The sequence below is a fragment of the Notamacropus eugenii genome, chromosome 1 (assembly GCF_028372415.1).
Source record: "Notamacropus eugenii isolate mMacEug1 chromosome 1, mMacEug1.pri_v2, whole genome shotgun sequence".
NCBI lineage: Eukaryota > Metazoa > Chordata > Mammalia > Diprotodontia > Macropodidae > Notamacropus > Notamacropus eugenii.
In genome coordinates, this window is record NC_092872.1 from 216160896 (window position 1) to 216173884 (window position 12989).

Sequence of the window (12989 nt, forward strand, 5' to 3'; positions counted from 1 at the left end):
GTCAAGTAGGAAAGGATTTAAAAGCCAAACAGAAGGATTTATGTTTTATCCTAGAGGTGATTGAGAATCATTGTGGTTGATTAAGTAAGGGAGTTACACAATCAAATCTTCAGTTAACAAAAAGCACTTGTGATAAAATACCTGTAAAAAATGACTCTCAACAAATTCTAGAGCAACAAAAGCCACAGAACTACAGAGTGAAAGAGATTTTCAGCCGAAGGCAGCCTGGAAGTCCAACAGGAAAGGTCTATTGCACAGGGCATGGAGCAGAGCTCAGCCCAGCCTTGACCTGGGAGGAGCAGGGCCAGAGCAGGCCTTGGGGGAGAATCCCCAGCAGCAGTGGTTGTTATCACATCCCTCAGACCACAAGCACCAAAGGTAGCTTCAAAGGTCAGTGAGAAAGCTTTTTCACCTTGGTGACAAGGAAGCAGGGTCCTCCCCTAGCCCCAGCCCAGGCAGCGGGAGCATCTATTTGTAGAGCCCTCTACCTAAAGCCCCTGGGAGAATTGAGCAGCTGATCTGTATCTCAGCTGCAAGCTCCACCAAGAGTAAACACCTCTCCCTTGACTGTGCAACCTTGGAGGAACTGAAAACTTTCAGATCCCCAGAATATACCCTCCTCTTGACAAAGGATTCAAAAGTCAAGTAATTGCCTGGAAAAATGCCCAAAATAGGGGGAAAAATAAGACTATATAAAGTTACTTTCTTGGTGAATGGGTATTTTTTTCCATCCTTTTGGATGAGGAAGAACAATCCATACTGTTAGAGAAAGTCAAAGCTTCTGCATCCAGTACCTCGAAAATAAATATGTAATGGTCTCAGGCCATGGAAGAGCTTGGAAAGCAAGTCAACAGCTTGCTAAAGGAGACCCAAAAAAAGGCTGAAGAAAATAGAACCTTTAAAAATAAGCTAACTCAATTGGCAAAAGAGGTCCACAAAGCCAACGAGGAGAAGAATGCTTTAAAAAGCAGAATTAGCCAAATGGAAAAGGAGGTTCAAAAACTCACTGAAGAAAATAGTTCCTTAAAAACTAGAATAGAACAGATGGAAGCTAATGACTTTATGAGAAACCAAGAAATTACAAAACAAAACCAAAAGAATGAAAACATAGAAGATAATAGGAAATATCTCATTGAAAAAACAATTGACCTGGAAAATAGATCCAGGAGAGACAATTTAAAAATTATGGGACTACCTGAAAGCCATGATCAAAAAAAGAGCCTAGACATCATCTTTCATGAAATTATCAAGGAAAACTGCCCTGATATTCTAGAACCAGAGGACAAAATAAATATTGAAAGAAACTACAGATCACTTCCTGAAAGAGATCCAAAAAGAGAAACTCCTAGGAATATTGTGGCCAAATTCCAGAGTTACCACGTCAAGGAGAAAATATTGCAAGCAGCTAGAAAGAAACAATTCAAATATTGTGGAAATACAATCAGGATAACACAAGATCTAGCAGCTTCTACATTAAGGGATCAAAGGGCTTGGAATATGATATTCCAGAAGTCAAAGAAACTAGGATTAAAACCAAGGATCACCTACCCCGTAAAACTGAGTATAATACTTCAGGGGAAAAATTGGTCTTTCAATGAAATAGAGGACTTTCAGGCATTCTTGATGAAAAAATCAGAACTGAATAGAAAATTTGACTTTCAACACAAGAATCAAGAGAAGCATGTAAACGTACATAGGAAAGAGAAATCATAAAGGACTCTCTAAAGTTGAACTGTTTACATTCCTACATGGAAAGATAATATTTGGAACTCTTGAGAGGTTTCTCAATATTTGAGTAGTTGGAGAGATTATACACATACACACACACACACACACACACGTAGATATAGATATAGACAGAGAGCACAGGGTGAGGTGAATAAGAAGGGATGATATCTAAAAAAATAGAATTAAGGGGTGAGAGAGGAATATATTGGAAGGAGAAAGGGAGAAATAGAATGGGGCAGATTATCTCTCAAAAAAGAGTCAAGAAAAAGCTTTTTCAATGGAGGAGATAAAAGAGGAGGTGAGAGGGAAAAAGTGAAGCTTACTCTCTTCACTTTTGGCTTAAGGAGGGAATAACATACATACTCAATCTGGAATGAACACCTATCTTACACTATAGGAAAGTAGGGGAGAAGGGGACAAGTGGAGTGGGGGGGTGATAGGAGGGAGTAATCAGAAGTAAACACTTTTGGGGAGCAACAAGGTCAAAAGAGAGAATAGAATAAATGGGAGGCAGGAGAGGATGGAGGGAAATATAGTTAGTTTTACACAACATGACTATTATGGAAGTCTTGCAAATACATGTATAGCCTATGTCGAACTGCTTGCCTTCTCAGTGGGGATGGGTGGGGAGGGAGGGAAGGGAGATAAGTTGGAACTCAAAGTTTTAGTAACGAATGTTGAGAATTGTTTTTGCATACAACTGGGAAATGAGAAACACAGGTAATGGGGTGTAGAAATCAATCCTGCCCTACAAGAAAAGAGAAAAGATGGGGATAAGGGAAGGGAGGGGTGTGATAGAAGGGAGGGCCCAATGAGGGAAGGGGTCATCAGAATGCAAGGTATTCAGGGGTGGGGGATGGGAGAGATGGGAAGAAAATTTGGAACTCAAAATTTTGTGGAAATGAATGTTGAAAACTAAAAACAAATAAATAAACATTTAAAAATTAAATTAAAAAAAGAAAAAGCACTTGTATGGAAGAATAGATTGGAATGGGGAGAGATGGGTCAGGGAGACTAAAGAAGAGGATGTTAGGAAGCTAGGCTAGAGTGATGTGGGTTGGAAAGAAAGTGTTGGCTTTGTGAGTAGAGAGGATTAATTGGATAAGAGAGATGTTGTAGTAGAAATGGCAAGATCTGGGATCCAGTTGGATATGTGGGTTAAGGGAGACTGATAGACTGGAAGACTGGAAGAATGCTGTGGTTTCTTCTCTGGAAATGGGGAAAAGAGGTCGCTTTGCAGGGAAAGATAATGAGTTCTGCTTTGGGCACCTGGAGTCTGAGATATGTCTGGAATATCCAGTTTGAAACATCTAATAAGAAGTTGGTCCAGCCCCCTTATTTACAAATGAAGAACTTGAGGCCCAGGAAGGTTGATTTGCCCAGGATCACACAGCCACAAAGTATCTGAGAAGGGATTTAGACTCAGGTCTTCCTGACTGCAACCCTAGATCTCTCTCCAACATTCCATTGTGTCTCTAGAGATCAGGAAATTGAGGCTCGGAGGAGTAAGCAATTTGTCCAAGATCGTCACTAGAAAGAGACAGAGCCAGTGCTGGAGACCAGGTCTTTCAGCTGTGTTCAATGCTTTTATTACTATACTGTGTAGGAAAGTGCCCTGGGCACAAATTGTCAGAAGAACACACAGAGCATAATATATTTTTACCTATCAAGTCTGAGTTGTTCCTGGAAGCATTATGAAGCATTTTTTTTTAAAAAAAATTTAAATAAAATAAATCTACACATTAACACATTCTCTATGTTTGGTAAGAATAGACATTAAGACAAAGTCCTTGAGGTGTGAAAAGGACAGGATGAAAATTGTAGGATGATGCATTAGTAGGACAGGCAGTTTAATGGAAAGGGCACTCATTACATTTGGAGCCAGAAGACCTGAGTTTTAAATCCTAGCCCTGTCATTTACTAGTCCTGTGATTTTGGGTAAGTCCCACAGTCCCTCCAAGCCTATACTTTCCCATCTGTAAAATGAGGGCAGCTCCTACACTGTCCTATTTACAAAGCAGTGGTGGGTCTCAAATGAAATGAAATATGTGATGTGCTTTGTGATAAAAGTGTAAACTATGATTATTGTTATGATGATTAGTGCATATTTATAATATAATTTATTTTAATATGTTATATTGTTACAGTATTATGCTATGTTATAGTATATTATATTAAATTTTTTGTTGTTCAGTCATTTCAGACATGTCCTACTCTTTGTGACTCCATTTGGGCTTTTCTTGGCTGAGATACTGGAGTGGTTTGTCATGTCCTTCTCCAGCTTATTTTATAGATAAGGAAACTGAGGCCAACAGGGTTAAGTGATTTGCCCAGGGTCACATAGCTAGTAAAGTCTAAGGCTGAATTTGAACTCAGGAAGATGAGTCACCCTGACTCCAGGTCTGGAACTCGATCCACTGTGCCACTGAACTGTATTAAATTACATTATATCTTATTCTATTGTGTTTTATTATATTCCATTATACTACACATAACACAAAATCTGTGGTGATCCCAAGTTGGGTGGATGGTAGGGTAAGGCACTCTGTCTCCTTGTAAAAGTGCTTAGGTGCAATAGTCATTTAAGGAGGTAAGACCTGAATTCTTCTATGACCTGATGTTTAGTGAAGTGAGCCGGACCAGGAGAACATTGTACACAGTAACAGCCACAGTGTACGATGACTGACTTTGATAGACTTAGCCCTTCTCAGCAATGCAAGGTCCTAAAACAATTCCAAAGGACTCATGATGGAAATGCCATCCGCATGCAGAGAAAGAACTATGGAGTCAGAGTGCAGAGTGAAGCAGATTATTTTTGTTTTGTTTTGTTTTGTTTTTTTCTCACGGTTTCTCTCATTTGTTCTAATTCTGCTATACAACATGACTAATGTGAAAATATGTTTAATAGGAATGTATATGTAGAGTCTATCTCAAATTGCATGTTGTCTTGGAGAGGGGGAGCGAAGAGAGAGAGAGAAAATATGGAAGTGAACATTTAAAACTAAAAATAAATTAATTAACTTTAAAAAAAATTTTAAAGACCTGAATTCAAATCTTACCTTAGATACTGTGTTCCTAGGAATGTGTCTCTACTTCTCTCAGTTTATGTTTCCTCATTTCTTAAACATGGGATCGTAACAAGACCTATTTCACAGTATTGTTATGAAGATCAAGTGAGATAATATATGAAAAGTGCTTTTCCACCCATAAAGTATTATTTCTATGATTCTTATTAAAGGAGTCCCTAGCTCTGAACCCACCAGGAACTTCTGGATTCAAACTAAGGTAAGTCTGACCCCTAAAGAGAGAGATCAGGATTTTGTTTCTCCAACTCTCCGGTTCTTTATACCCACACCCTAGAGTTCTGGAGAGAATCATTTAATGCTTAGATTCAGCTCTTGTTTAGAGTGTCCCCAAAAGGGGAGTGCAAAGGCACTCAGTGTACAGTGTGGATCAGGTAAAGGAAGGCTATTTATTTCTTCCACACAAAAGAAATGCCTAAAATACAAAAAAGCAAGTACAGATTGATAATGATTTAAACATGAGTGGTCACTTATAACTACTATCCTATTCTCCCTGGGGTTTGACACTTAAGATGTAAAATATAAGACATAAGACATTTTCATGTTCATCCTGGCATTGTATTATCTGAATAGCTCCCGTCAGCTAAATGTCTTCTGTCAGGGCAGGCCAGAGGTTGGGCTCCTTCTGCTGTTGGTGGTCATTTTCTCCATGAAGCACTCCAGTCACTATATGGCACGTTTTTATCAAGGGACCCAAAAGGAAAGACCAAGACAAATGTGTCACTAAGTCCAAAAACATATGTGGCCCCAGAATGGACCTAGCTCCAGGTATGGTCCAATGGGGTATACCCAGTATAGCCAAAGTGATTATCCTTCAAGGAAGGATTCCCTGTTTACACTCATTTTCTATTAATTCAAAGATCTTATTTTCTCAGTAATGGGTATTATTTTGCACGATGTTGATCAAACAGCACTTTTATGCCAAAGTCTTTAGGAGTTGCTATAGAGGAGGAAGAGGAGAAGGAGTAAGAAAAATAAGCATTTAGATTGTGCTAAGCACTTTTTTTAAACAAATACTTTCTCATATAATCCTTATAATAACCTTACCAGATAGTATTGTCAATTAGTCAGTACTTGCTGTGGTGGCCCACGTCCTTACCTTGGTCTATTCTGGTAGCAAGAGGAGAGAAACAGGCATTTATTAAACACCTACTATGTGCCAGGCATTGTGCTAAAGACTTTACAAATATTCCATTTGATACGACAACCCTAGGAGATAAGTATTATTGCTATTCCCATCTTGCAGTGGAGGAAACTGAGGCTGACAGAAGTAAAATGACTTTCTTGGAGTCACAAAGCTAGTAACTGTCTAAAGTCAGATTTACACTCAGGTCTTGCTGACTAGGCCAAGGACTCTATGTATTTCACCACAGCTGCCTTTGAAGAGTTGAAAACACCACCCAGTGGCCAACTTCCTGATTGTTACTGAACTTTACTAGGCTGGTCTTCATATAGCTGGTGTACAAGTACATCACCAGACCCATCTTCAAACCTTTCCCATTTGGTAGGACTTGTCGAAGCTTTCAGCCCACTAGCATAGCCTTTGAGAACCTAAGGTCACCACCATCTTGCAGTGAGCTATAGGAACAAATGTTGGTGGATTCTAAGCTAATCTCCCAAATATTTAAAGAACATTATTTGGTTCTGTCCTTTTCCTTGCTTGGGAAAGCACTAATTAAATTCTCTCCTGGACCCCAAATGAAGAATATGGACACACGGTGCCTTGCTGGACTTATACCTATCCTGAATATAGATTATCTTTTTTTTCCCTAGCCAAGGCACATGGGAAATAGTTTTATTTTTAAAGCAGAATTGTTCCATTGCAGGACAGTCTACGTCTACAACGAGCCTAGAATGGTTCAGAATATTTACTGCGGACACCCTGTGAGTTTTTGTGCCCTTTCTAGGATTTCACAGGTCAAGAGAGATGTACCCTGAGGCCACTGGATAGACTGTGTTCTGTGTTTGGAGGGAGAGGGTGCAGTTTACGTTATACATCATGAGTGCGCTGGCAGACTGACCAATGATGGCTGAGTCCTGGGACCATGACAGTTTGGTGAGCTGACTTCTAGTAGTACCTGATGACAGGAAATGGAGGGATTCTGATCTTCACTTCAGAGTATGTAGTCTGAATTACTGTCTGAAGTAATACTACTTCAGAGTAGTCTATGACTGTTTCCAGTCTGTTAAAACACATTATGAAGAATCTGACTTCTGAGTGGCTGCTAAGCTGAAACTAGGCCTGTATTTAAAAAAAAGACTAGCCAGACAAAGCAAGCCTCTCTTATCCTTTCCTGCTTGGCTGTGTTTGAGTAAGGAGGCAAGAGCTACTATAAGTCTCCAGGTAGAGGGAGAGAGGAGGGGAAAGAGAGACAGAGAGGAAGAAGAAGAAGAACAAGGAGGAGGAGGAGGAGGAGGAGGAGGAGGAGGAGGAGGAGGAGGAGGAGGAGAAGAAAAAGGAGAAGAAGGAGAAGAAGGGGAAGAAGAAGGAGGAGGAGGAGGAGGAGAAACAGAAGAAGGAGAAGAGGAAGGAGAAGGAGAGAAGAAAAGGAGAGAAGAAGAAGGAAGAAGGAGAAGAAGGAAAAGGGTGGAGGAGGAGGAGAAGGAGAAAGAAGAAGGAGAAGAAGAAGAAGGAGAGAAGAGGAAGAGGAGAAGAGGAAGAAGAAGGAGAGGAGAAGGAAAAGGGAGGAGGAGAAGAAGGAGGAGGAGGAGGAATAGGAGGAGAAGGGAGGGGAAGGAAGGAGAAGAGAGGAGAGGAGGGGAGAGAGGTATGTAAGAATCCTGAAAGTGCCTACTCCCCCAGTTTAGAGATGAGGATAACTTCCTCACTCAATCTTTTGTCCTCCAGTCTCGGTACTGCCAGTTTCTTCAGTCTTTTCTTGAAGGTCCCATTGTCAAGTCTTTATGCCATTCTCTGTATTCTTCTCTAAGACTGTACCAAATCCAGATCTGTTTATCAATAAGGATTTTGGTGTAATATATACTATAAAGGAGTCAACAGTGAAACGTAACAGCCAAGAAACTATTGTAATCCTAGACCGTCTACAGAAGGAAGCAGTACCTAATATATGATAGCCTTGCTGTATTTTGCCCTGGTCAGACAACATCTGGAACTGTGTTCATTTCTGGATAGACACTGCTGAGCTGAAGAACATCAGGGGGCAAGGGGGAGGAGTCAACCAGGATAATGAAAGACCTTGAAATATCATAAAAGAATTAATTAAAGAAACTGAAAGTGTTTAGTCTAGGGAAAACTTGGGGGAACATGATGATGGTCTTCCAGTATTTGAAGGGTTGCCATATGGTGGAGCATTAGACATGCTCTGCTTAATACTAGAGGTTAGAACTGGAGACAGACAATGGATGTTGCAGAGAGGCAAATTTTGACTCCAGGTAAGGCAAAAATTCCTAACCATTATAGCAATCAAAAGCATAATGGGCTACTTTGGCAAGTAGTGGTTTCTCCCTCAGAGTCTTCAGTGGAGCCTGAATGATTATTTATTGGAGATATTATAGAGAAGATTATCTGCCACGGACAGATTAGTCTATTTAACCTCTAAAGTCTCTGAGAAGTTTGAGATTCTATGAATAAGTAATAGAAAGAAGACAAGCCCTTCATAGCACACATTGAGATATTTGAAGATAAAGACCATCTTTTTATAATCACATTACATTTTTCAAATACGTTGTTTCTAAAATGTTCTTATAACTTCCTTGTCTTTTTTGTAAGTAAAAAATGAAAATTTTGTTAAAAGAATCTGGTTTAAAATAATTTCTAAAAGTAGGTACTGCTAAATGTATCAGATTAAAATTTTTGTCTCTCTAATAACTTCGTCCTTTCCCATATATAGTCACACAGATCACAAGTTCTGAGCTCCTTCTTTCTAATTGCTTTTCTCAACAGTCCTGTCAATCGTTCATCATTTACCTGGAATGGGATAACAGGGACTCTTCCCTTGGCTTTAGCAAAACCCACCAGGAGGAAAGGGGAAAAGGAAGACTGAAGAGGAGAGTCTGATGCTTTCCTGGGAAAGCAGGCTTCTCTCGCTCTGCATCCTGCCTCACGGGATGGAGCATGTTGGGGAGAAAGGGGAAGCAGCGACTCCACCACTGTCTCTTGAGCTGGAAATGGGGAGTTTTACAGCCTTTCTGGTTTTATAAAAAATGCCCTCATAAACTGTAAGGGAAAAACCTTCATTTGTTTGACCAATGTGTTGGAGTTAGGCTTTGGGATCTGATTCTGAAAGCCCTAAATGAGAAGTCCCTGCTATCTATCTGGGAAAGCAGAAATGAGTCAGAGAGGGAATGTGTTTCCATCATAGAGTAAATACCTCCTCTGCTTCTTACTGTAGGGAGGAAGCCTCCAGCAGACTCTGCCTTAACATCCTCAAACCATTGTTTTAAGGATAACTGACTTTTATAGAGGTCTTTAATATTAACAAAGCACCTAACTCAAGGTTTACAGCAACTATTAGGGAAAAAAAAAGACAAGCCTATGTATAGTGCCTACTATGTGCCGGACACTGTTCTAAGCGCTTTATAATTATTATCTCTTTTGACCCCTCAACAATCCTGTGAGGTAGGTGCTGTTATTATCCCTACTTTACAGATGAGGAAACTGAGTCAGGTGGAGGTTCAATGACTTGCCCAGGGTCACAGATCTAGTAAGCATCAAGCCTGGATATGAATTCAGGTCCTTCTCTGACTCTAGGCATAGCCCTTGAGATTATAGTTATTCTCAACCACACTTTGTAGATGAAACTTCCTCAGAGTAGATATTGTTCCATTCTTTTATCTTTGACTCCTAGCACCAACACAGAGCCTGGTACATAGTAGGTGCTTAATAAATAATTTTTAGTTGATTGGTTGATCCCATTCTATCCTACATAGAGAGGCTAGAATGCAGGCCTTGGAATACAAACTAGGTGTGTAACCATAGGCAGCCGGAAATTACAGATGAGTTCCTTTCAGGGAGGGCATTCCCAGGAGTGTCATGGAAGCCATCCCATGGAACACCTTGTGCCTCCTGATTAGTCCTGTGTCTCTGTGTCCAGGGGTCATTCACAAGCCCAAATCCATGTATATGTGCTCTATAGGTGCCAGTATGTTCTCTACACCAAAGAAACCACAGATACTTACTCCAAAACATCTCAACTATATACTATATGCTGTGTGCCCTAGTAGATTCCTTCTTTTTCTGGGCTCCCAATGATTACAGAGCTTACTTAGTGATAATAGAACTTATAACTTATAGATTAGATAGACTAAAACTTTATTTTACAGAGGAGGAAATTAAGGCCCTAAGAGTCAGATTTGAACCAGCCTCTTCTGCCTACAAGTCCTGTGCATTTTCCCTTTCTCTCTTCACAGATCTTTGGGTAATTCCTCAGAGCAGTCACCTGGAATTTCCTAATCTTAGAAAAAATATATTTCAGAGCCTTTTTATTTACCCTAGAGCTATGAAAAATCTCTGTTTTCATTCATATGTGTTCTGAGGATCTGAAAAATCTGCTATCTAGGAGATGGGATAAGCTACCTTTGGTAGCAGCAAATCAGACATTATATTGAGTCTGGTTCTCTATGGTGCTTAGGAAGGCTCTGCCAGTATCTTCAGCGCATAGGTGGGCAAAGTTTTTCTTTGATTGAGGCTTTTAGGCTGCCACCGAGCTCTTTCTATGCTCCCACCCAAGTGTACCTCATTAGCTTCTGGGGAGTGACTGAGGCACCAAAAAGAATTGTTATAGCAAGAAAATACTGTACTGTTAATAGCAGGAGAGTGTCTGTACATTTTAAATTAAACAGAAATGGCAGTGACTGTGACCATTTAGCACTTTTATTATATGATTATGTGGTGGGAATGAAAATCGTAAATTCCACTGCTATATTAAGCCCAAATCATCCTCTTTAAATTGCCAGGATACTCTCCAGTGGGTGAAATTCACTAGCAAGAATGTGGACAGAGATTGCCATCTTGTGGACAATGAAGTAATTACAGGAAAAAAATCCTAGAAACAGATGGAAGATGCTGAAGGTTAATTTATCCCCCATGCAAACCTAAGAGGATCATTCTGGGGCGAAACGGCATAAAAATAATCAACTCTATCATTTTTATGGCTTTGGAAGGGAACAATCCTACAAGATTTATGTCTCAGTTCCAATAATAAACCAGGAGCATATTGTGATGAAGCTAGCATTCTACAGCCAACTAAAACCTGTCTCTATCAGTAAAATATGTTTCTGTACTTTCCTCTGCAGAAACTGCTGCTCTGAATTTAAAATTCATGGGTGTATTGACCTGAAGTGGTAAATACTAGCTCTGGGCTCTTTTTTCTTTGCAACTAACATTTAAGAATAGAAGAAATAAATAGAATACCTAGATGCCTTCCTTTGCTTAACAATTTGTCCATTCGTTGTTTTGTTACCAAATGTGAACCAGGAAAGGGAATAAAGAGAAAACAGTGAATAGACATTATTTTATGTATAGTATAATCAAATCACAGGGGGGAAAATGGAAAATTCCTTTCTATATTTGAGGCCACGCTGTAACCAGCTTAAATTATGACTTGTCAATCTTCTAATGTTGGAATTATATATTTTAATTTTGTAATAATAAAATGTGTTTTTAAATTGAATCAGATTCAACAATGCTGTGAGGGAATTATTAAAGTCATATTTATAGAATTTGTTAATTTTGATAAGCTAAGAGGAATAACTAATCCAAACAGATTGTAGGGCTTCAAACTGGAAAGAAGCTTAGAAACTACACAGTAAAATGATGAAACTTGCAGGTGATACAGAGCTAGTAGGGTCGGCTGACACACTTGAGACAAGATTTAAGATGACCTTGACAGTCAAGAACTTTGAGATGAATCTAATAACGTGGGATACAAAGAGGATTTCTTACACTTGGGACCAACTTCACAAATACAAGGTGGGGAAACATGGTCCAAAAGAAGTTTGTCTGGGAAATATCTGGGAGTTTTAGCGGACTAGACTCTCACTATCTGTCAATAGTGTCATATGGCGGCCAAAAAAAGCTAAAGTGAACTTGAGTTGTTTTAAGAGAAGCATAAAAAGATTTATTGAGGAAGGTTGCAGGCTCGAGCAAGGCAGTGGTATCCTCTGATTCTTGGCAGCAAGTCTAACTCTTCCTGGAAACCAGCATGGGCACTGTGGTACTGGAGACATATTGGAAGTATGTCCCCAAGACCTGGAAGGACTTTGTAGAGTTGACTCAACATGATTTCTATGGTGGCACTGAGTTTCATAGGATCATCAAAGACATCACAGTCCAGGGCAGTGTTCCAAAAGGAACAGACAAAGGTGATGCATGTACCTATGGCAAGCACTTTGCAGATGAACTTATCCAGAGTTGAAATTCACAAGGGATAGAATTCTTGCAGTGTTTAATGCATGGCCAGACAAGAATTGCAATCAATTCTTTGTGACTTTGGGCCCCATCCACTGGCTTGATGGGAAACACATCATTTTTGGCCATGTGTGCCAGGGCTCAGGGATGGCGAATCAAATGGGTAAGGTAAGCTCAAATGACAAGGACTATTCTGTCGATGATGTAAAGGTTATCAAAGCTTATCCATCTGAATAAAATCAGAGTCTAGGCAGATGTTTCCAGTCTCAACAAGTGGCCTTGTCAATTCCTTGGAGATCACTCAGCTAGGAGACCTGTGGATATCAGGACAAAAAGACCTCCACACTCTGATTTATTTGTTCTTCATTAGAGTCATCATTGGACTTAGCTATGAAGTTTCAGATTTATTCTGCAAATTTAGCCCAGTGTCTCACATGTACCAGAGATGAGAGTGCATTTTAATAAGGCACTTCTTTCCTTCTTCTCAGCACATAAATGTCAAAACATTTGTACATACACACATTACTGCAATTGACCAGAACTGTTCTCTCCCATACTTGTTACTTCTGATTCATCTGGGGAAGAAAGAAAAAGAATCAGGAGATATTGTTGAGAGAGCGAGAGAGAAGGAAGCATGGCTTCCAATTATAAGGAAGCTACGGAACCTTCCATTTCTAAATGTATAACCCTATGATCTTACAATGAATACTAGAAGACCCACAATTAATTTTCATTCACTTGGGGAAACCAGTTCTAATCCCAGCTATTCCAGGTACTCATCATGGGCAATCCAATAGTCTCAATATACT

General features: G+C 39.7%; 1 pseudogene; it reads left to right on the forward strand.

Annotated features, from left to right (window-relative positions):
• The first annotated feature begins 6837 nt into the window (after positions 1–6837).
• Positions 6838–12445, forward strand: LOC140512252 (peptidyl-prolyl cis-trans isomerase-like 1 pseudogene; annotated as a pseudogene).
• The last annotated feature ends 544 nt before the right edge of the window (positions 12446–12989 follow it).